We start from the raw sequence: 2,500 nt of genomic DNA on the forward strand, positions 1-2,500 counted from the left end.
TTTTATCCCACCGCTGCCACCACTGTAAGTGGCCGGCAGGTGCGGTCAGAGTCTCGTTCAGGTCGGGGTGTCAGGGTGACACCTTGGTAGCGACGAGAAGTCCAGACGAAGGTTCAGGTTAACAGGATTTGTTCTTGGCAGCTATACTACAGAGATGTTTAGTATGCCCCTGGTGTTCCTTGTCTGGTGTGATTCACCAAGTGGAGCATTTATATTCGGCCCGTAGGCTAGTTTACTTGATGTCATGAGATTACTTACATGATGGCGACTACCATATTTGGTTCGGTTGTCAGATCGCCAGAGTGCCTGTGTTGTGTAGTCTAGGCAAGAAGGCTTCCACAGGGAAATGGTTTAGACACAACGGAAGATTGCGAGACGAGCTCAGGTGGTCTGCATGAAACGTAGATATAGATATATATAGACATGAACAAAGACATTAGGACTAAAATAATTAGTACAGCTATATGAATACATTGAGACTAATAGTAATAATAATAATATGGCTACAAATATAGCAAAGAAAGCTTAAGATAAATGTTGGAGATGCATATACATTTATATATATATTGGACAACAGAACTTAATCAGTTGTTCTCAGGTATGGTGTTACAAGTAATGCATCGTACAGACAGCCGTATTCTATAACGTTTTCTGCGTGTCGTGGCCATGTCATGTTCATGTTATGTCCATGTCGTGTTCATGTAACGAATGCGGTATTCTAGGACGCAAAAGCGCGGCACGTTCGCGTCAACTGCTTCAGGTTTACCAACCGTTCCAAAGTTAACCCACTTATTAACATGTTTCGGATGAATGGCACTGTCCACACGACAAATTCATAAGAGAAACTACAATCATAGGTAGCACTAACATAAGATAATTCAATTTTGGTATGAATCAGTCGTTGTACTTGTTCCTAGTTAAAGAATTGACAACCATTTCACGAACGCGCTGTTGGTAATTCACTCTACGCTCGATCAAAACAAACGGGATGTGAGGGACCGTGTGTTTATGAACAGATCTTCCTTATTTTATCTTTGTATATACTGTACATATATGCGCATTTTTAATATATCATGCATATAGATTTAATGGATACATATTTCATATAATTATATGCTTTAATTTTATGTCCCTGACTACTTTTACCATTCATTTAACTTCACTCTCCTTCGAAAAGTCCGCCAAAAGGTAAACAAACTCAAAATCAGCAGAGAATCCATGTTTTCCTAAAAGAGTTTGTAATCCGTGTCTAGGACAATGATGCCTAATATAACCAATATAGGTATTACTTTTCAAACGTAGTATGCTCATATGAAGTATTGGTAAGAAAAAGTACAGTAAAAATATGATTTTTTTCACTTGTGTAACTATCGTGACAAGCCTACCCCCTTGCCACGGAGTTTCCACGATTGTTCCAATACTTTCCACGCATCTGCCACGAATTTGCCACGCTTTTGCCGCGAACCCGCGCTTCTAGAAGAAGAATCGCGGCATGTTCATGTCATGTACACGGCGCGCTTAGGGACTTAGAATATGGCTGATAGTGCAGCGCTTTCACCACTTTAACAGGTCCCAGGCTTGGACACTGTATGTGGGTAACGTGGCCTAGGGGTGTGAAGAACACGGCAGGAACAGTTTTCTTGGTTTATTGCTAAGCTTGATCAATAGGACTTTGGGGCGAGGGCTGCTCCTCCTTCGAGGAGCGAGGTGTTGCTCCTCTACTCCCCGAGAGGAGACTCTCTACCACAATGTGTGACTTGTCTCAGGAGAAGTGTGAATCAAGGTGTTTTCTTGTAACATGTGACATTTGGAATGTGATGAGGGAAGTGTTGCATCAATACATAGCTCTTGCAAAGGGAAAGACAAAACAACACTGCTTTGTCTGGCGTGAGAGGGGTAGACAGATAGATGAAGAAACGAGCATACGTATATGTATGTATATATGTGTAACCACTGTATTTACATAATATGTGTAAATACAGTGGTTACACTCGTGTTCTCTCTCTCTCTCTCTCTGTCTCTGTCTCTGTCTCTGTCTCTCTCTCTCCTTTTCTTTTTACCTCTCCCTCTTTCTCTATGAGATCATTATTTTCCCAGTAATCTCATTAACCTTACTGAAGCCTTTTCATTCCTCTTCCTAGTTCCGTCGTGCGCAGCGGAGACAAAGAAGCTCCGAGACTTCTACAAACCGTCATTAGTGCCGATTTTCAATCAGGGATTTTCTTTTTTTTTCAAGCGCCTTTAATGGAAGGTGAATGGACTCCATATTTATATGATGTATACCCAGACATGATTTTTGTTTAACTAACTAAAAGACGGCAAAGATAGCCACTGCCATGAAAGGGACATATAATATCTCATTGTTCCTATAAGTAAACGCTGAAATCATTATGTGCTGATTTTGCAACTTTAGGGAAAGAATGAGATGCATTGATATAAAATGGAAATCAATGTTGCATTGATGTAAAGTTATCAGCTATCTTCGGAAACCACGTAACGA

The sequence above is a fragment of the Penaeus japonicus genome, unplaced genomic scaffold, assembly GCF_977035675.1.
Source record: "Penaeus japonicus unplaced genomic scaffold, GWHDUDI00000001_assembly GWHDUDI00000006, whole genome shotgun sequence".
In the NCBI taxonomy this organism is placed as follows: domain Eukaryota; kingdom Metazoa; phylum Arthropoda; class Malacostraca; order Decapoda; family Penaeidae; genus Penaeus; species Penaeus japonicus.